The sequence below is a fragment of the Balearica regulorum genome, chromosome 2 (genome assembly GCF_011004875.1).
Source record: "Balearica regulorum gibbericeps isolate bBalReg1 chromosome 2, bBalReg1.pri, whole genome shotgun sequence".
NCBI classification, from domain to species: Eukaryota; Metazoa; Chordata; class Aves; order Gruiformes; family Gruidae; genus Balearica; species Balearica regulorum.
Genome location: NC_046185.1, coordinates 135,817,343 through 135,839,100, shown reverse-complemented (window position 1 = coordinate 135,839,100; position 21,758 = coordinate 135,817,343). Strand labels below are relative to the sequence as shown.

At 42.5% G+C, this 21,758-nt stretch overlaps 1 protein-coding gene and 1 long non-coding RNA gene across 3 annotated transcripts in view; one reads left to right on the top strand and one right to left on the bottom strand.

Annotated features, from left to right (window-relative positions):
- BZW2 (basic leucine zipper and W2 domains 2) overlaps positions 1–21,758 on the top strand; it is a 59,718-nt gene that overhangs the window by 206 nt on the left and 37,754 nt on the right. Inside the window, exon 1 of one of the 2 annotated variants that reach the window (XM_075746068.1) lies at positions 321–468. The exons of the other annotated variant lie outside the window; for it this stretch is intronic. The gene's annotated coding sequence lies outside the window, so the exon portion shown is untranslated. Of the gene's footprint in view, positions 1–320; positions 469–21,758 lie in introns of those variants that run through there. 2 annotated transcript variants of the gene reach the window in all.
- Positions 8,402–21,758, bottom strand: part of LOC142600570 (uncharacterized) — a 68,543-nt gene continuing 55,186 nt past the window's right edge. Inside the window, exon 3 of the long non-coding RNA XR_012834127.1 lies at positions 8,402–8,653. This is a non-coding gene — a long non-coding RNA (uncharacterized LOC142600570). The remainder of the gene's footprint in view (positions 8,654–21,758) is intronic.

The following is a 21,758-nucleotide window of genomic DNA, read 5'->3' as shown; positions in this document are numbered from 1 at the left end:
GTCCCGGCAGCGCCCCCCAGGCACCCCCTCCCCACGGCGAGCCCAGCGGCGCACGCCCCCGCCCCGCTCCTCATGGCGACTTCCTCCCACAGCCCCGCCTCGTCAAGGGCCGGCCCCGGGGTAAACCATTCCGGTCGAGGCGCTGGGGGGGATTGTGTGCCGGATGTCCCCCTCCGCCGACTTCCCAGCTCGGCGCTACGGGAGAGAAGGAAACTGTTCCTTCCTAGTCACCAGTTTTAAAGTTGAGAAATGGATTTTGCTTTTCTTTTGCCGCCCGCTTTCTCGCTTCCCTGTGGCAGCTTCTCCGTGCTCCCCCCCCGCAAGGCTCAGGGAGTGGGGCGGCCGGGCGAAGGGGGCGGCCGCAGAGGCGCCCGTGTGTTAATGTGTCTGTCCTTCACTCCTCCATTGTCTGCTGCTGCCGCCGCCGCGCCTGCTCTCCCCTCCCCGGACCGCGCAACCACCCGACAGGTGCGGCGGGCGAGCGGGCGCCGCTCACGGTCGGGCCGCCCTGCGGAGGGCGCAGCCGCCGTCGGGCGGGACCAGCGCCTCAGTCCCGCGGCGGCGCTGCCCGGGCGTGCGGCGTTCTCGGGCTGCGGCGGGGCAGCGCCGGGCGGGCGAGCGAGCGAGAGGCGCGGGGCCTGTGCGCGACGGCCATCGCGGGTCCGGGCGGGCGCCGCGGCGGGATGACCGGGTGCCTGCGGAGGAAGACCGCGCGTGGAAATGCCGCCGTGCGCGGGTTTGCGCGTCCCGGCCGCCCTCGTCTCCCCGGCCGCTGCGAGGGGCGACGCGGCTGGGCGCCTGCCGCGGGGGACCCCGCTGGAAGCTCCGAGGGCCCCAGGACGGGCGGCGCCGGGTCTGCTGGCGGGAGGGCGGGCGGCCGTGCGGGCTGGCACCTGCGGCTGGGCAGCCCCGGTAGCCGTCGGTCTTTCCGCAGGGGCTGCTTTCTTGTCTTTTTATGGCATCGGTGTGTGGGGTGGTTTTTTTTTTGTTTTTTTTTAGGCAGGAAAAGGTGTTTATTCGGCTAAAGCGGCCGAATAAAGCCCTGGTTGTGTCACGGCGTCGTGTCTCCAAAAGGAAGCAGACTTTGATGAATTGGGAAGGGAAATAACCCGTTTGGGGTATTTTGAACGGTGCCTTTTGTTTAGCGCCTTTCTAAAATTAAACCGTCGGTGGAAAAACGATCTTTGTTACGGATCCAACTTTCCACTCCTCCAGCTGAAGCTCGGTAGGCACAGGGATGATCTGCAGATCCCCAGCAAGGCACAGGCAGAGACTCGGGTTTAACGTTCTTGATTTCTGCGTGTGTTTGTACGAGAGAGAAAAGTAGAACCCTAGTACTTGGTGGTGACTTTACCCTCCTTTGTCCTACTCTTCCGTCTGTAATTTTTGTATCCTTTCTTTTAAGGAATCTATTTTTCCATGTAACTGATTTTTTGAAGGCACAGCCTTATCAGCAAGCTTATTTTTTTCTTTCCTTAATGCATGCAGTTCATCTCATGGCTACTTATGTCTTGGAATCTCTCTCACATACTAATCTTGTTCTCTGTTCTCACATTTGTTAATTGCTTAACTGACTTTCAGAAATGGCGAAGTCCTGGTATTCGCTTCCTGGTTCACAGATGAGCATGCTCTCGGAACCTGGCATACCTTTATAACTATTTGGGTACAAACCCAAAATGTGATACGATTTTATTTCAACAAAACAGTCAAGTTCTGTATGTTTTCCTGATTTTAGAACTCACGGAAATAGAGGGATGTATCACCATCTCGTTTACTGGAATCAACAAGTGTAGATAAGTGAGATCGCTTTGGACTTGAAATTATAATGGATTCTCTTGACTCTTTTTGTGGGAAACCAAAAATGCCTTGAAGGAAATCCCCTCAAGACAAAAGTGCTTTTAACATTTTGGTCTAGAATGATATCCCCATGTAGTGCTAACAGAAATCTGTCACTGGCTCAACCGTGAAGGCTGAAATTAGGGTTTAAGTGGTCTTTTGTTGGTTCACTGCAGGGTGTGAATTTTACCCGCTGTGAACAAATTTTGTGATATTATGGTATGCTGATAATCTCTGTGGCACTATTAAATAATAAGATCCTACAAGCTTCCTTTCATATTCCAAAAAAATCCCAACCCATCAGGCATTCAATGTACGAAAATATGCATATTACATTTTTTTTTCTTTTTTTTAATGGGAGATTGTCAGTACTGTCACTGCATCCTAGTTCACAGAATAAACAGGCAAACACAATTTTTTCTTGGCATCCGCACTGGAGCTCGCTTGGTGACTTAAGGCTGCAGGAGTGCTCCATCTGTAAGGGTAATAAAATGCTTTAACACTAGTTAAAAACATTTCTTGCTCTTACTAATGGAAGGCTTCTGTATGACCTTCAGTCGGGTAGTTTGTGGGTATTTCACAATCCAGTTTATCATTGCAAGATTGTGATGTGGTAATGAAGTGGTGTTGCCTCCATTTTATGTATAGAATTTGAAGCATGGTGGCAGCAAGTGATTTTTCTGAGGTGGTGTAGGGAGTCTGCATCAGGGCACAGAACTGGAATCTGAAAATATAGGTCCTGAACTTTTATGTCTTGCCCCTTGATGTATTTTATCTACTGTATCTGGTTGTTGCACATATTGAAGTTGTGCGTAATACTGTGTGGTAACTAATAATTTAAGTTGTGGGTATTGCAGAGGGAAAAGGACATGTTCACCTCACTGTGACTCAATATTGTTTAGATTTCAAATGGTAAGTATCACATATAAAAAAAATCCTTATTTCCTCAGGTTATACATCTGATACTTTCGATTTATGAAGCAGGTACAAGTGGTTTCCCTTCCAGTTTGCTGGTTCTAGTGTGTGCAGTTCTGCTCCTGGGAATTTATGATGCCTATTGTAATCCATGTATAGGTGTTCCTAAACACCTGATGTTTTCTGCAACTGTTGAGAGCAAGGCCCATGCAAGAAAATAACAAGGATTTCTTTAATTAAGTATTAGTAATACAATACACAGTACAATAAATGTCTTTTCTTGGGTCAAAGGAGAGGAGAAAAGACTGCCTTATGCCTTGGAGAGTGCACCATGAATCTATGTCTGGACGTGGAAGAGAGGAAAAGGAGATGCTGAACTGGTTTCACTGATTTCAAGCTGGTTTCTGTCAAATAACTAACCTTTGCTTGTATTTTGGAGCCATGCTTGAATTATGGCCGTGTACTCTGCTGCTCAGCTAGTGGTAGCATGGGTCAAAGATCCTATAGCCTCTTTCTGTGCCAGGGCTTAGCATGATCAGAATCTTGGTCTGCCCTCCTGCATTTTACCTAGGCAAAAATAAAATAACAGGCAAAACAAGTACTGATATTCCTATGATTTATTCTTCTGACCCATCCCACTGGTCACAACTAAGGACTTCCTTTTGTATTGGATCACCTGCAGTGGGTTTTTTGAGCTTAGGTAAACTCTGCATCTGCAGCATCCTGTGGTTGTAACTTCCACAGCTGCTTGTGAAAGACCTCTGTTTGTTTTTGAACCTGCTACTTTGTGGTTTCATTTGATTCCCCACCCTCAGCCTCCAGTTCCTGTTTGGGGAGATGAGGAAGAGTTGTTCCCTGTTCACCCTTGATGTGCAGTCATGCCTTGACAGACCTGTATTATTCCCTGCCACTGTCTTTTTGCCAAGCTGAAGTCTTAAGTTTATTTAATCATTCCTGTATAAAAGCCATTTCATATGGTTCTCAAGTGTGTTCTTGTAAAATGGTTTTGTCTTCTGCATGGCCTGGGCTATGGGAAATCTCCTTCATGTGGAGCTGAGCCTTTCAGACCTTCGCTGGGTTTTGGTCCTGCTATCTCCAATTCTGATAGTTGTGTCCTGGCCAAAGTGAGGAGTATCTAAAAGGATTATTCATTCAGAATAATTCAAGTTCATGCAAGTTCAAGGATATTTTATTGCTAGAAATGTCCTCTGTTTTTTCCTCTCAGATCCTAATCTGTGGATAGGTTACTTCCCCCCTCCAGTTGATTGGCATTATATAACTCTTTGACTGACTTAAGTATTTTTATTTTATTGTAAGTGGGGTTTTTTTTAGGTTTCATCTGTGTAGGGATCTCGGGACAGCCACTGGATCTATGATATGATCTGTCAACATTGCTAAGTCTTGTTTTGTACCAGAAGGTAGATTATAAAAAGACTGCAAAAGAATCACTGAAAGCAGCCAGGGACTGGTGAGCCTGATACATGTTTGAACACAATAGGTATATCTTTGAATGACAAGGTATTCCTATAGCCAAGGTGCTCATCTGAGACATGGATAGAAATCTCCATTACTACCAATTCCCTGTGGGACTTTGCACAAAGTTAAGCTTTCTCTGTACTCTGAAATTCAGGTGCGAATCCCAACACTTCACTCTAGCTGTATCCAAAGCCTGGCAAGGTGAGACATGTGCTTGCTTCATCTTCTCTTGAAACCTGACTTGAAGGATTCTCCAGCATATGGGACAGGAGGACACTAAAGTATCCTCCAACAGATTGGTCCAGACTATTGGGTAGGCAGAGTTGAGGTGATCAGTGTTAGCCAGTGTGAAACACAGGACAGAGCAGTACCGGTTTGGGACTTGAAGGTTCGTAAAATGGTACAGTCATCCTGACAGGATTTATTAGTCTGATTTGGCATGAGCATTAGTGATATGCTCCTAGGCCTGACCTGACTGAGCAGAGCCAGCTTTGGTGGTATTGCACCCAGAATATAGCCAGCATAGCAGCCACCTATAGAGGTTTCTTTAGAGAAAACTGCTCACAAGTTTATTTGCATAGGCTGCAAAGTGCATTTTTTAGTATATGCTTTTATTTTTGCGTACGTCTTTATCTGCTAATCATGCAAGGGCAGCCCACGTAGTCTTCCCGCAGAGAGTGAGGGTTAATGGTGCAAAGAAGGAATTTTGAGGTGTTCAGGTATTGTGATGATGAGGGCAATGTGAGTGCCTTTGTGTTGTGGTTCAGCCCCAGCTGGCAGCTCAGCACCACATGGCCGCTCGCTCACTCCTCACCCCTGCAGTGGGATGGGGAGGAGAATGGGAAGAGAAAGGTAAAACTCATGGGTTAGGATAAGAACAGTTTACTGGGACAGCAAAGGAAGAGGAAAATAACAAGAGTACTAATAAAAGAATGTACAAAGCGGGTGATGCACAATGCAATTTGCTCACTGCCTAGAACCTGATGCCCAGCCTGTCCCTGAGCAGTGACCCCTCCTCCCCGGCCAGTCCCCTTTATGTACTGAGTGTGACATATGGTATGGAATAACCCTTTGGTTAGTTTGGGTCAGCTGTCCTGGCTGTGTCCCCCCCAGCTTCTTGTCAAAATTAACTCTATCCCAGCCAAAAACCGGGACACTTATCTAAGTGTGTATTTGTTCTACCTGGTTAAAAGCTTCTTTTTTAAAAAAATTAGCATTACTTTCATAACAAAACCAGATATGTGTACCCCTTGCTTCATTTTATATACTCAACATTGGATCTATAATTTAGGAAGAAAATAAATTGCTTCTTTGCAGGTTGATTTCATACTCTCTTAATTGTTTGTTCTAGATGGTCCAGATATGAACAACTTGCTCAGACAATACATCTTTTTTGGTTTTCGTATGAGACTTTAAGTCATTGTGATTCTTTCTGATTGAGACAAATCCAAGCTTTAAACAAATTGTTTCATGCATAGGAATTCCATGTAGGTAGGTACTTTAATTGTTTTGTAAGCATAATGGAACAAGCAGCTTTTTGCTGATGAAGGACTGAGATGTGTTTAGTGACTGCAGAGTAATACGTGTCAGAGGGCCAGCGGAGCATGATTGCAAGACTGAATACTTTCCCACTTAAGCTTTGCTAGTGGTGGCAATAACCCAATCATCTATTGGCATGGCATCTGTAAGAGCTGATTTGCAATGTCTTTTCAGACAGGTGTTGCTAAAATAAATTCAAAACTTCAGAGATGTAAAGTAAATAAAATTACATAAAGCTGTCAAGGAAATATATGTGCATGTAGAAGGACATTGGGAAACTTTACAGCACATATAGACCCCACTCCACCTTTTGGGAATCATGATTGCGATACTGGGAAAAATAAAGTCCCTGGGAGTGTTAGGTGTTAGCGGCAGATAGTGACTATCAAACCTTTTATCTGGTGAAGAATGGCAGAGGCATTTGTGTTAGACATATCTAATTAGATGTAATCCATGAGTAATTTTTTAATGTAAGATAAGTTTGTTTAAACTCTGCTTACGTAATAGTCATCTACAGATATACGTACCTGTTTGCAGGCTTAAGGTGATTGTTTAGGACAGAGGAATAAGATTATGCATTGAATGGATATGTACTATTAAGTTCAGGTTGCTTTGAGCCATAACTTTTTACTCCACAGCTTATTTTCTGTTCTCATTCTTCCTGTTCAAATTCAAGAATTCTTATCTGTGTTGCATACAAGGCAATACACTATCACCTATATCTGTCTCACTGCCTGAGCCTGCAGGTAAAGTAATTCTGTTCTGATATGTCACATGCAATACATTTCACCCATGAACTGCCATGGTTACCCATTAAACTCTAGATTTTATTTCTGTCATTGATTAAATATGAGTCCTCCCCTCAACTGCAGCAGTACTTACTTGTTAATTTAAAATAGTAATTATCTGTTCAAAGATAACTAGAATACTCAGGGATCACTCAGAGGTAATGCTGATGTGTGAGAGGAAAATTGTCAAATGGAAAAAATCTATTGCTTCTCCCTAGGGAGAAGTCTGTGGAGTGCAGTAATATTCTGCCATCCCTGAAAACCTTTTTGAACTTTCCATTCAATACTACTTAAATCTAGATGTAGATCTTGTAAGAGACTGCAAAAGTCAAAATAAAAGCTAGTCCAAAATAAAGAGAGAGTCCAGTGACCAAAGGGTGCAGTAGTGTGGTGGCCATATTTAGGGCAACGTAGTGCTCCTCAAGGTTCTTGTGTGCTGTAAAGCTGAGAGCAGAATGAAACACTTGAGTTTCAGAATTTAACAGCTTTGGTCTTTTGTAAAGTGTGCAAGCACAATAAAGGGAAATCATATATTTGTAACATATTGCTGGTAAACCTTCCGACTCGAATCACAGTTTTGCAATGGGGTTGGATAGGTGCAAGCTGCAGCTCACGTAGACCAGATTGCAAGGCTAGGAGGTGCTTGATGCATCCTCCCTAGCAAAGGGAAAGCAGTTAAGAGGTAAGCTGGTTGTGAGTCAGTACGGAAGCTGAAATCTGGGTAGTGGCTGATGCATGTGGTAAGAGCTTTTTTTTCTCCTGTTGTTCAATCTTGTTCCCACTCCATCTTTAGATATGCTTTTATCACTATGTTTTAATATAGTAAAAAAACTTCCTCACATGTGCCATATAAAACGAGCAATCTTCTGTGAAGTTACATATTTTGGTTTTTAAATTCCCAGAAGTCAGGAAAATATTTCTAGGAAGTAAATCAGTAGTAATTCCTACCATAATAGGGACTTTGTATATAAGAACTGTTTGTTGCTATGCATCTGTGGTGGGTTGACCCTGGCTGGAGGCCAGGTGCCCATCAGAGCTGCTCTATCACTCCCCTTCTCAACCGGACAGGGGAGAGAAAATATATCGAGAGGCTCTTGGGTCGAAATAAGGACAGGGAGAGATCACTCAATTACTGTCACATGCAAAACAGACTTCACTTGGGGAAAAATTAATTTAATTTATTACCAATCAAATCAGAGTAGGATAATGAGAAATAAAACTCCCTTCTTCCCATGTTCAACGTCCTTCCTGATTTCTCCGCTTGCCCTGCTCAACAGCACAGGGGGACGGGGAATGGGGGTTGTGGTCAGTTCATCACACATTGTCTCTGCTGCTCCTTCCTCCTCAGGGGGAGGACTCCTCACATTCTTCCCCTGCTCCAGCGTGGGGCCCCTCCCATGGGAGACAGTCCTCCACGAACTTCTCTAATAATGAGTCCTTCCCATGGGCTGTAGTTCTTCACGAACTGCTCCAGCACGGGTCCCTTCCACAGGGTGCAGACTTTCAGGAACAGACTACTCCAGCGTGGGTTCCTCACAGGGTCACAAGTCCTGCCATCAAATCTGCTCCAGTGTGGGCTCCTCTCTCCATGGGGCCACAGGTCCTGCCAGGAGCCTGCTCCAGCATGGGCTCTCCACAGGGTCACAGCCTCCTTTGAGTGCATCCACCTGCTCTGGTGGGGGGTCCTCCACAGGCTGCAGGTAGATATCTGCTCCACCATTAACCTCCATGGACTGCAGGAGGACAGCCTGCCTCACCATGGTCTTCTCCAGGAGAATCTCTGGTCTGGTGCCTGGAGCACCTCCTCCCCCTCCTTCTTCATTGACCTTGGTGTCTGCAGAGTTGTTCTCACATACTCTCGCAATTGCTCCTGTTTTTGTTTGTGGGTTTGGGGTTTTTTTTAACTATGTTACCCCAGAGGCACTGCAACTGTTGCTGAGGAGCTCAGCCTTGGCTGGCGGTGGGTCTGTCATGGAGCCGGCTGGCATTGCCTCTTGTCAGACATGCAGGAAGCTTCTAGCAGCTTCTCACAGAAGTCACCCCTGTAGCCCCCCCGCTACCAAAACCTTGCCACGCAAACCCAATACAGCATCTAAGAGCTTTTGAAATTAGAAATGTGTTTTTTGCAGTAGTATTTGCATAGAGTTTTCTGTAGAAATTTTTAAATTCATTGAGTACTTTGTACATAGGCATGTTTTGGAGGGCTGTATAAGGAAAACCTGCAAAATCTGTTATTCTTAGGTCAGATGAAGTTTTGTATACAGATTGCTTGCAGTTATTGCAGACTTAAAGTAGTGGACGAAGATTATTTGGTCAGCCTCTAAGAAGGATGGATTACCTCTGGTGAGAATTAGAACAGAGGACAGACAGGTCGGGCAAGGAAAATGCAGTCTGGGACAGAGGTTGGTCAGGGGCACAGGAAGGAAGCACCTCCTGTGATGTCTTGAATTCCAATGAGTTACACCCTTGTGCAACTCCTTCAACTCCTGCAGGCAGAACAATTAAATACGGCTTTGAGGTTGTACTTCATTGTAATAACCACTATTTCATGTGTTTTCCTTAAATGTGTTTTATTTTCATGCAGAAATGAAGTCTACGCAGTTCAAAAGTTTGTAATTTGCAAGCTTAAGTGATCCTTTCATTTTAGGTTTTGTTTCCATAAATAAAATCCCCTATTTCTCTAGAAATTTTTTTTTAAGAAGAAATATTCATTCAGGGCATTTAAGTTATATGTTAGTCATTTTTCTTCTGATAAGGCACAGGAAGTGAAATCTTAGGAACATGTTACTCAGCATTGCAGATATAGGGCTAGTCATTTATTTTCACTACCATTTCATGCCTCAAGTAATAGGAAATCAGAAAAACAAAGTTATTTGGTTTAAATACTCAAGATGTCAACCCTTGAAAAAGAAGAGGGGATGGCAAGTTTTTTTTCAATCTGTAACCTTCTCTGTATGAACCAATGTTGATATGATGAGTTTAGTTAGAGTCTTGTTGCTGCTTTTGTCCTGTGTCTCTGCACCTCTCTGAGGTTACTCCTGAAGCCTGTGCTGGTAGTCTCCTTTCTGTCTTAGGTCTGCTTTGAGTACATTATCTTAATGCGTGGTTTCCTGTGACTGAGACCTGAGGATCCCCAAACCATCAGCCTGAGTGCTTTGGAAGCCCGATCTTGTGCTGTTGAATCCCATATTCAGTCCGAGATGGGTTTTTTTTTCTATATTTAGTGGCAAAAAGAGGCCCCAGTCAGGATGTCCCCAGGGCTGCCTGAATCCTTGGCTCTGCCCTTGAGATTCATCGTCCTGCGCATCAGACTCAGCTTCCTTCCCAGCACAGGGAAACACCTGTTTCTTCTGTGCTCAACTACGTGGGTGAGGTCTTTTGCCAGGTTTTGAGTTTGGCTATCTTGTTTTGCAGAACTTTATTAGAAGACTTCCTTGAATTAGAGAAAGGAAAACATAAGTTACTTTTCCAAAGGAGCCAAGGGAAAGGCTTTATATTTTCTGTCTTTTATTCCTGTTAAAATGTTTATTGGTGTATGCTGAAAACTTGTGGCGCCTTCTTTCCGATGTGCTCTGCCATTAGTGCGTCAATTTATTTACATTGCTGTTGTGCCTCCAAGATCCTTCCTTACCATCATTAACTGGTTCTTTAGTGACCTGCATTGCTAAATCATCAAGGCATCAGACTATCAGGTCTCTCCTGTGGTGAAGTTGTACGACTCTTGAATGTTCGTCTATAAGCAGTGGTCTACAGCTCTCTGAAGCCAAATGTGTCAAGTCAAAGTGTTTCATGGGTAGCTTATTTGATGCTAGGATTAGTTGAGTAGCTTAGTATCCTCCCTGTATTGTTATTGTTTCCTGGGTGTAGGAAGGCGTGATTCTTTCCCATTGCCTTGTCTTGTCAGTTTAAACAGTTGTTGAACTTTTCGGTCTGACCTGGTAGGTGTCAGTGCTGCAAAAGCAGTGTTGTGGTATGAGGAGACAATGCACACACAAAAAAATCCTTTGAAGCTGAGGGAGAGCAAGATGTCAGTGATGGGGAAGAGGGCACTGTCTTCCTAGTGTAGACCAAGATGTTCCCCATTTATTCTTTTCAACATCCTTGTTACTTTTTTTTTGTAATCTCAGCATAAATTACTCAGTTCCTGCTAATAATGAAGTTATTAGATTACTGCATAGCTACCTTAGTGTTCTCAACAGTCGGTTAATAAAGGTCCATATCAGCATAATCTGAAATATCAACTCTGTTTTTGCAGCATTGTCAAGAATAGAGGAATATTATCACCTATGGCAAAGCCCCTGATTGAGAGTCATGTTGAATATCTGCTTTCTTTTATTTTGGATTTTTAAAAAAATACATTTAGGTTGGCACTTCTGCTACCCTTGCATTTTATCTTCCATTAGCAAAGAACGTATGCCAGGTTTTTTAGTTTTTCAACTCTGCAGAGCACATCAAACTAGGCAGAGCAAATGCATTGGTCTGCATGGGCTTTAACAGTCACTTAATTGATTTTCAGAGTTTGGCTGTATCCATGACTGAACAGATCTACATTTTGGGATTAAACATCAGTTCACTTCTTAAAATTAGAATATTGTTTTTTCTCATTGTATGATAGATGCAGTAGCTGCTAACAGTTGTTTGGCTTTTGAAAAGCTTCTGTGTCTTTCAAAAGGACAGGAGATGTAGCAGTGAAAGGTATATGCTCCTTTTTCACTGGAAGTTAATGTATTTTGTAGAATCCTTTTCTAGATCCACAGATGATTCAAGAGCCCTAGGTTAACTGGCACGTCTTTCTGAAGTCCCCAGAGAAACCAGCCAAGATTTTCATTGTGTTTTTTCAGTCTAGAAAAAAAATAAATCCTGTAGTTGTCTCATTAATAAACCTCTTAAATTCTTTGTATCTTGCATCCTTGTAGGAAGTGAGTTGTAGAAATCTGATGTAGCTTTTATTGGTATTCTTACTCTTTTACATGTACATATGTATGCAGACACCTACAGACATAAATCCCGTGGAACCTCTATTAGGTTATCTGTAAAAGTAGGTTGCTGATATTGGTCTTTCCAGTGCATGAACAATTATGCTGTAAATAAGAAAATAGATTTCCCTATTAATAGTGTTGAATATCATTGTGCTGAGCTGACATTGATACAGCCCAAACAACCACAAAGCAGATGTATGCTTTTTTCTGCTGAAGGAAGCCAGGCTGGCTGGCGTAGTGATGTTTTATGCCCATTTAAAAAGATATGAAACCTATTCCAGTTAGAAATCCATAACTCCTGCAATAACACTTGGCTTCAGAAACTGGGTTGGGTGCAGGTGGGTTGTTGTGGTCTGATGCTGATCCTATTCTGACAGTTTATTTGTAGTATGCTGGATTTTGAAGCTTCTCAGCCAACAGTGGAAATTCTGTGAATCATTGCAGAAAGATAAACAAGAAGGCCTACTGAATTAACTATAGAACTGAATAATATGCCATTAGTAATTGTCCTGTTGTTAATCTTGGCTGCGTAATTAAACTCTTAACTCTGCCTGAGATGTTTTTAGGTGTCACTGAGCTATAGGCTTTCACACAGATTGCTAGTCTGCAGGTGTGAATTTCTGTTGTAACGTTGTAGAAACTGATGAAGTTTGATCTAGTTCAAATATCTAAAAAGTGCCTAAAGCTGAAGCTGTTTGCAAGAGTCTCCCTTGAGATCTCATCCTACAATGGTCAAGCAGAATATTTTAGATAAACTATTTTCTGGAAAAGTTTACTTTTCTCCATTGATTGTGAAAAGAGGCAAGGATCGCAGGGTCAGACTTAAATGTCTGCCGTCATCCATTTTCAAAGTTAGGTCAAATGCACCCCATTTTTAGGTTCTGACATTTGGCTGTTCAGTCTGGAAAAGTGGATATGGGTTTTGGCTTAGCTGATTGCCTCCTAAAATGTTCGACAGTGAAATATGTAGTGGTTCTCTCAACTAATAGTGTCAATTAAACTGTCAGTTTTTGCACTGAGCTGAGCTAACTGACAGCTGTGTTTGCATTGCCAGTGAATGGGGCTGGAGCACTTCAGGAGCTGCTGCCCGTAAATGGTACTGCCCGCAGGTGGGATTTGCTGCCTCTGTGATGGGGTGGGGTAAAACATTATGTGTGTACCTGCTCTGGTCTCCATCTGGGTGAAGCAGATGTGTCTCAGTAACTTCTACTAGTTTTTTCTAATGTGGTTATGCTGTTAGCGCATGATGCTAATACTGGAAAATAGATACAAATTAGTGAAGCAACAGGCTAATTATTTTTTCTAGCTTGGGTGATTTACATTGCTGCTTTATTTGACTTCCTTTTGTGGCAATGTTTCTTAATTCTGAGATTCTGGCCACCTGTGTATATAAATGTATGGTTTTGAGAACTGAGTTTTCATCTGATTGCAGTTATGATCAAAATTGCTCATATATGTATCTTTTGAGGAGCAAAACTATTGAGATGCATTCATAATAGCCATTGTTTACAATGCTGTGTTTTTAGGTAGACTATTAATTCTTTGGGTTACTTTGGACTTCAAATTCTCATGAGTCTGGATTACCAACAAACACGTATTCTTAGTTTTATGCATCTCTATTTTCAGGTAAGTATTGCATTTAATGTAATTTATGTTCAGGTACAGCATGGAAGATTAAGAAAAGGGAAGCCGAACTGTTGAAATTGAGAGACAATGTAGTGTTTTGAGTATTTCTGTGACTGTGTCTATGCATGGTATATCAAAGTAGAGGAAATTTTGCCATACGTGATTGCTTAACATTTGAGCTTTTTGGTTACCAAACTGAGACTGACCTCCTGGTTCGTTCTGATGCGGGAATAGTGTCAACATCTCATACTCTCTGAGCAGCTGCTTTTAGGTATTCCACATGGTGGAGGGTGTGATGTTTAGTATCTCACTTATCTGAAGGTAGTTGATTTACATGGGATTTCTGATTTAGTAGAATGATACAAAATACACTGAAAACACAATACAAATATAAGTTACACATAATAAAATAAAGCAATTGCAACACACCGTTCAATCACAATACCAGTGTGATTCCTATTATGAGTCTGTACAATATGCTCACCATCACGATACTGGGCATCCCCAGTCACTGGGAAGAAATATATGGGTTGAATCACAATATTCTATACAGACTGGCTCAAAGCTTTTTGTTTTCATCACTGAAGACAGCTAGTTTGAATGTTTTCTCTGATCTCAAAAGAAGCAACCTAAAGTCCTCCTACAAAATTAGTGATACAACATGCTGACCCAGGTCAGTCCTCTTGGGAGTTACGTTTACTTCTCTTCCTCCTCACCTGGCCCTATTGAATTGGCACCCAGCTCTCAGTGCTGTTGTAGTAGTACTCCTAAGCGGAGTATGCTGTCATGGCTGAGTAATGCTTGTCTTCCATGTTCATGGATTTAAGAGACAGCCTTTCTTGAAGTACAGAGTGAGAATGAGCTACATGGGATAAATGATGCCTACACGTTACCTGACCTCAGCCCAAAGCGTGACTTACTGGGAGAAATTGGCCTTTAGTCCAGAGTCTGGTCTTTGAAAGTGGCCTGTAGAGTTGGGTGGACATAAAAAATAAAAAAAAAAGGTGGGGGCGGCGGCGGGTGGCAGGGAAGGGAAAGGACATGGTGGTATAAAAATATAGATAGATGGAAGTGCTACATTTCTCTTCCTTTCATGTTCTTGTCATACTTACAGCAATTTTCAGTTTAGAAGGTTGTATCATCCCTGTGTTTAATAGCCCTTGATAGGCTCTTCTTCCAGGAATTCGTCTAAGAGCTTTCAGGCTTCCTCACAGAGGTGAAGAAATTACTTTGTGAAGTCACGCTGAGCATGCTGGTATGTGAGCTGCCGAGCAGTGGGTAGGATAGCAAGTGTGTGCCCCCTCTCTGCATGTTCAGTCAGTAATAGCTAGTTTTCTGACTCACCCAGGATAATAGTTGATTGTGTAGGCACCCTGTTCCATAAACTGTTGGGTGGATTTTGGTTTTGGATTTTTTTAATTTTTTTTTTTCCTTTTTCAACAACCAACTTGTGGATATGAATCAATATCTTTTGCCATAGAATTTTATCTTGGATTGGTCTGAGAGGATTTGTATCCATCATTGCCTAGAAAATAACTATTTGCAGGTTGAAGCAATCTGACCATTGACTGCTTTCATCCCCCACTTCAAGAATTTGTTCATCAAACTGGTGTGTTCTGTCAAAATGTTCAACCCTCTCTGAGGAGGAGGAAGCAGCCGCAGGGAACATAGGACTGCTTGTGCAATGCAGAGTAATACAAGTCAGTTATGGAGTCCTTTTCTGTCCAAGTGAATGCTGCTAATAGCATAATCAGTGTTAGCTGGTATGTTTGGAATAGCTGACGTGGTGCAGTGTTGTGCGTTTCCACTGCTGGCTCTTTGTGCCATGTTTTTTTAGCCAGAAATAGCAGAATTCAAGTATCTGGAAGCTGATTCACTGTCCTGCAGGTAAAAAGCCATGTGTTCACTTGGTGAACTCCTTTCCCTTGCTCATGCTTTGAAGAGGTAATTAAGGAGTTCTAAGTTAAAACTTGCTTTACTGCTTAGAGCAGTTGTTTTGTTAAAGCCAAGGCCGCCACTGCTTGTAAGTGTGTAAGAGGTGCTGACTATTAATACATCCCTCCTCCGATTACTGTTCATGAAATAATAAACTGTTAGCAATTGGGAGGCATTGCTTTCTGGAGAATGCAGAATTTATTTTTTTTATTTTTTAAGCTTAGTCCTTGTAATTTTGAAGTCGATATATGGGTTTTCAAATGCTGCAGTCTTTCAGATGTCTCCAGATCACCTGGAGGCACTGGTGATCTCTGCTTTTGCTGCTGCTCGGAGCTTTGAGGTAGCAAGGCCTTCATTGCTGAGCTGTTCTTGTGTTGTCTTGTGTCTGACAGACTTCTTTGCTAGGAATGAAGCCTCTCTGGTAAATTTTTTTAACATGTTTTCTTCCAAATACTTGCATTTATTGTTTTATTTGAGACCTGGTTCAGGGAGACTTTATAAAGTAACTCCATTAATGATTTCTTCCAGGTGTACTGTGAACAGTGGCTAGTACAAGTCTCTTAGCTCAATCCTTCATTTATATTTGGCAAAATTGCAGCAGTATCTTTATAACAATTTTTGCAGAATTTCAGCCACGTTGTTTTTCCTTTAGCAACATCATCTCTCACACTGATTGCTGAGATGGTTATATTTTTCAGGATGAAATCCAATGTCCCTTCAAATTCAAGAATTCTGTTCTAACATCAACACAGTCCATTGAAAGTGTTGTCTTGCATTAGGAAAAAACCTTATTAGCTTTGAAAGACTGCTATCTTCTGTTTTCTAAGTTCACCTGACCTTGATCTCTGCCTATCCTTTTTATCACCTTCTCTTTCTAAGAGGTGTTCCTGCTGGCAAGGCATGCAAGCTTGGAGCTTGATGGCTAGCCATCACCTTAAAATGAATGTTAATTGGGTATGAACTGATGTGTGGCAATACATGGTCTCCATTATTTCAGGGTACTCCAGTTAGGAGCGCAGCAGCCTAAGAGAGCTCTCAACAGTCTGAGAAAGCTCCTACTAATACCTTGTCCTTGAAAAATTATATCTAATTCCTCCTCTTAGTTGCTGAAAGAAACCTTGTTAACGAAAGATAACTTTTTGTGTGTGTCAACCTAAGTGTATGATTTCATTTTCTTGACTTGTATTTTCACCTGTCAATGATTAAGAATTTTTTCTTTTTTTTCCCCACTGGCTGTGCCATGACTCATGCATATTTCATATGGTTGCTGATTATGAGACACAGAAGTCTGTTGCTTCAGTGGTTCAATTTACAGTTCTCTTGACCTTGTGAAGTGCATCTGGAGTGCTTCCGTTGCGGGAGGTTTCTCTCTTGTTTTTACCTTGTTATTCAGCTGAGCTGCTTCAGTAGAAATTCATGATCAGTGATCTGAGAAATACCCGCTCTCCTGAAAGATGTGCAGTGAGCTGGTTCTTTAATGCAGTGTGTGATTGTACATTGTTTGGTGACAGTGAGCTTTTTTTGACTGTTTTTCAAGAAACATCTTCCTGTGCATCCCAGTTTAGCAGTTAAGTGATGAGATTTATGGTGCAAATTTTGGTGAGTTTGTCTTCTCATTTTTATCTGGGCTAACTGATTTCCTAGCTGGATAACTACTTACAGGTTGCATGCACAATTGGCTGGAGAATCTTGCATGAACACAATTTTTTATTTTTTTAATTAATATGTGGTAGGTTTCATTCTCTTTTCGTATTTGTTTGTACTTGCTGCAGAATGAAACCAATTCCACTTGTTTCATGTCTTTGTTTTCTCTCTCCCACTAGACATACTAATAAAGGACAAGTACTTTTATTGGAGTGGACACTCTTTACTGTGGAAAAACACTGTCCTATGATTAAAAAAAAAAAAGAAGAAAAGATTAAGTGCCTTAAGAGCTTCTGGAAGGCTCTTTTGGGAAAGACAGGGCATTCAGTGCATGTCAAAAACCTGCTAGAATGCTATCTTAAGATACTACACATGATAGCCACTGGTGACTAGGGCATGCTTCCAAGTATGAAATAAAGGTCGGTATTTAGTTGCTTCATGTACTGTAATGTCATACGCAAAATTAATCTGTAACAGAAGATGTATTTTTCAGCAATAAACATGTGGATTAGCAGTATCCTTTTTTCATGTAAATATTAAAACATGAGGTTGATTGTATTTACCCTACACATCATTATGTGACTGCTTAGTCCCTGCATGTTGCCATTGAGGTTGTTTGTGCAATAAAAGCAGTGAGGGGATTTTAGTGTGGTGTGAGCCTGGCTCTGGCTTTACTGTTTTTAATGAGTGGGACCTTTGGGATAAAAGTTTCATGGACATTGTAACTCTGCTGCTGGCCTCTGTGGGTAAAACAGCAAGATAAACCTTCCGGCTGCCAGTGCTGCCCTTCTTGGTGATTTGTGCTATGGCTGGAGTCACAGACCTCCAGGTTGTTACTTATTAAAAAACACTGTGTTTTAGGAATGGAGGGCAAGAGTCGGAAAATGGTGATGAAATAGCACAAATCAACCTGCTTAAAGAAAACCTGGTGTGCCTCACTAAGTGTAGGGGCTTGGTCTTGCCGGCTCCCCAGACATGCAGTGAAGGAGAGAGAGGAGGCAGCCTCTTAGTGCTGCTCTGGTCCTGTCCTCAGCACTTGAGACCCTGGGAAGCAGCGAACGGAGCTTCTTATTTCCTTATTTTTCAATAGTATCAAAGTGAGCTCTAGTGGGAGATAGGGAACGTTGCTGCCACTCTTCACATTGCAGGCTAGCCATTGTACTGCCTCGGATGTGTAAATAAAGCGCTTTTCCTTCAGACTGACTGAACCTGGGAAATGTCGGCAGCCGAGATGGATTTCATAGCCTTACAAGGGTGCGAAAACTGTGTTAAAGCAGAAAAAGCTTCACAGCTGTCGCAGCAGCGAAGGCTGCAGGAACCGTGCAGGCCGCATGACCTATGTGTGTTGTGGTCACTCGCCTCTCGCCACAGCTGGGCGTTGGGATGTGCCTGTGGAAAAGGAGAAGCTGTGAGAGTCCCTGCAGGGACTCGATGTCCGGGTGGAAAGTGGGAAGCCTGACGAAGATTTGGTGAGAACCAGTGGCTGCATTGCATCCGCTCTGTCCTGTTGTCGCCTTACATCGTTCTGTTCCTCTGTACTGGTAATGATTTATGAGTTTTCCACCTACAGATTTTGTTAGCTCATAATCTAGCTGCCTCTCGCTTTCCCAGGGAGCGGAGACAGCTGCTGGCTGTGTGCTGACAGGTTTCCTCTTCAGCAGAAGTGCAAGGGCAGCTCTTCCTCCATTCTGCTCGAGTTTGGTAATTTGCTTTTAACATAACATAACTCCTTGGCTTGTTGCTGAAAGAAGAGGAAGCTCCTCTTTAGGTTTTCATCCTAAGCCTAGATCTGTAACAGTGTGGGGAAGAAAATGCCTAGTAGCATTGCTGGATGAAAAAGACCCAATAAAGCCTTTTAATCATAAAATGGTTTGGGCTGGAAGGGACCTCAAAGCTCATCTAGTTCCAACCCCCCTGCCATGGGCAGGGACACCCTCTGCTAGACCAGGTTGCCCAAAGCCCCATCCAGCCTGGCCTTGAACACTTCCAGGGATGGGGCATCCACAGCTTCTCTGGGCACCCTGTTCCAGTGTCTCACCACCCTCAGTGAAGAATTTTTTCCTTATATCTGATCTAAATCTACCCTCCTTCAGCTTAAAGCCATTACCCCTTGTCCTGTCACTACTTGTCCTTGTGAACAGTCCCTCTCCAGCTTTTCTGTAGGCCAAATGTTCTGCATATGCCACTTCTTGGGGGGAGAAAAGATTGACCTTGATATGTGGGTTGGCGTTTTTCCTTCATAGAAACTCTCCCCATCTATACTTCGATTTTATTTGACTTTGTGATAAGTACTCCTGTCTTGTGTGATGTCTGAGCAAGGGAAGGAGGTGGAAATAATTCCTGCCAAGCATCCGTTCCTGTGAAAGCTGGTGGTGCTGTGTTGGTGGTGCTCTGGCAGCTTTCTCCAGCACCCTGTCAATCAAACACCATCAGTGCAAGTCCCTGCAGCAGCATCATCCTGTGGAGCAGTGTTGCTGGAGCTCGCTGGTCACCTGCCCCCGTGGGTTCCCTTGCTGTTGTTGGTGCCTTGTGTACATAGAGTCATTGTATTGGTAGGGAGTTTTATTAAACGGTTGAGGTTTTTTTTGGTGTTGTCTGGCATTGATTTCCCTCTCTCTGTAACTAGGGCAGTGAAGTTTCGCTGCTGTGAAGGAACCGTTCTTGAATTCATCGTGAGCATGTTAATGTTTGAAGAATCTCAAATGATTCTGAGATTTTGGTTAAAAGAAGTGTAAAATGATGCTTAGAAAAATAGTATTGGTTTGGATGAAGGTTTTTTGTTTCTGTTTTTTCAATTTGAGCTGTATGTTTCCAAGAACAAATGTTTCCAGTATCTCAGCTTGGTAGAATCTTCAGCCTTATGAAGGCTTTCAGTAATTTAGGAGTTAATCATTGTAAGAATTTCCATGTGGTATGGATAAAAGACTGCATTTTTGTAACTTGTTAAGCAATTTCAAGCTTACTGAAGCTCTGAAGTAACTTCTACTTCATCTGGTGCTGATTTTATAAATTAATTTTATTAATTCTGGTTTTATTAATTCTGTTACAATTTTTATTAGTTATGTGAGAAGGATTGGTCAATTTATAGAAACTGCTATATCAGATATGTCTAGATATCTACAACTGTAGATGTCCCTCAGTTTTATTTTAACTGTTTAGAGTCTTTAGCATGTAAATGAGAAGCAGCTATAGAGAAAGCTGAACTTGTGGACTTCAAGCAGTTTCAGGAGAAACGCAACAACTTACGTATTTTTTAAGTACGAATCTGTTTCCTAGAAGCCTGTTAACAAGAGTGGGAGTGGAATTTGGGGAACTATTTTGTCATGCATATTTTTATTTTTCTGATGAGTTTTATAGCTGCAAGTTAGTTATCAGCAGGCTTAGACATTTGAGTTTTTTATGGAAAATGAGCCTGTTCTGGAGTGTGATGCCTGGTTCTGTACTGCTGTCTGACATCTCCCACTTGAGTCAGCCCAGCTCCTGACTTACCCGCTTATAAAATAAAAAGTATTTGGGTATGGAATTTGAACACATGAGTTTTCTACAAGAGGTTTTCTGGATCCTAAAGGGAGAATCAAGGGTAAAGTTGAACCTCTCCCATTTTCTGTAGAAGAGTGAAGTCTGTGAAATGACTGCTAAGGACCTATCATTTCCACATCTCTTGCTCACTTTCCTGCTGGCAGTTCATAAGAATTCTGGAGGATGTTGGGCTGCAAGATATAAGTTTGACTGGTGGTTTAGGTTTTCTTTTTGAGGCTATTTCCTTCTTACCCATACCCATCCTGAAGATCTTTACTCCTCTGAAACCATTATGACTTCTCTAGCTGGCATTTCAAAATTTGCCTTTGGCTTTGAGCTACCCAGATCCTGCACCTTTCAAAACAGAGAATATATGTAATAGTTCAAGGTCTTTTATGATTTCAAGGCTTTATAGCTACATGACACCTGAGAGGCAGGCTGCACTGCGATGCAGTCAAATGTACTGTGCAAGTTTATAGGCTGCCATCATGAATTTACAGCTTTCAGCCATCACTTCTGTGCTGTTGTTGGTGTGTTCTTGATTAAAAAACAAAACAAAGTGTTTTAATTGCATTCACTTTTGTAAATTTTAAACTATCATCCAGGCACCTGTTGTGGTGGCAACAGCACTTTGACGTCTCATTTGCAGTACCTGGTGTCATTTGTAGTATAGATACATCCTGGGCTGTTGTGTAGATCACTGGGTTGGTTTTGTTCAGGCTCATGCTGCAATTTCTTGATGAAAGTGCCTGTTCTCTCCCTGGGCCAGTGCTTGAGGGAGCGCCTTATAAAGCCTGACCCTCACTCGAGCAGATTAGGGCACAGTGCATTTAAAGCTAAATATAGAAGAAGGCAGATCCTGTGTTCCTAGTAATTAATTATTCAAGAGTCTTCTGTTGTACTGAACCTCTAGTTATTAAACCTCCCACAAGTGGTGGGTCTTATTTTAACTCGTTCCCCCCCCCCCCCCCCCCCCCCCCCCCCCAAAAATCTTGTTCCCAGCTGTCTTAAAGGGCATATTTTATATTTACAGGGAACAGTTTTAAAATCTGATAGTCAGTCTTCAGGTCTGTGCCACTCTTCTCCCAGTTTAAAAAGACACTGCATCAAAGGAAAGGAGAAGTCTAGTGCTAGGAATCTAGCATATGCATTTATATCTTTTTATAGCAACTGGGAAACTGTACCAGTATGGCTGGGTTGAGGGTCAGGTGTCATTCATTTCATTGCCCCCAAGGAATTCATTAAGGGAGTGGGCAGTGTGGATCCCAGCCTGACAGCATGTTTGTGCTCTGTAAAAGCTGGGACAAGAGGATTAATTCTTACCTGCTGCGTGGCTCACTTGGCATTTTCTTTTCAAACCTCACGGGCTCCTTCTGCAATCTATTGAAATGAACATTTTTTAGACTCAGAACAAGGAGTAAGGTATCCACGGCCAACCATAAAAACAATCAGAAATGCCTGAGTGAATATTAAATTTTATAGATCAGTCTCTTACAAATAA